Below are 374 nucleotides of genomic sequence, written 5' to 3'. Positions count from 1 at the left end.
AGCTGGGCTGGGTGGGTGGGTGGGGTCCATCCAGCCCTGTCCTCCAGTCCCTGAACTCTGCCCACACACCCACATCTAGTTGGGCTAGACGGCAGGGATGAGTGGAACTGGAAGCTCATACCAGGTCCATTGACCTTCAGAGGCTTCAGAAAAGGCTGCGATAAGACCCAGCAGGTGAGGATAAAAGTGGGGGCTCAGGCCCTAACTGGTTTGCCTCAGTGGATAGAGCGTCGGCCTGCGGACTGAAGGGTCCCAGGTTCGATTCCTGTCAAGGGCATGTACTGTGGTTGCAGGAACATCCCCAGTGGGGGGTGTGCAGGAGGCAGCTGATTGATGTTTTTCTCTCATCGATGTTTCTTTTTTATTTTTTTGAT

The sequence above is a fragment of the Myotis brandtii genome, unplaced genomic scaffold (genome assembly GCF_000412655.1).
Source record: "Myotis brandtii unplaced genomic scaffold, ASM41265v1 scaffold122, whole genome shotgun sequence".
NCBI lineage: Eukaryota > Metazoa > Chordata > Mammalia > Chiroptera > Vespertilionidae > Myotis > Myotis brandtii.
This window is presented reverse-complemented; position numbering follows the sequence as displayed.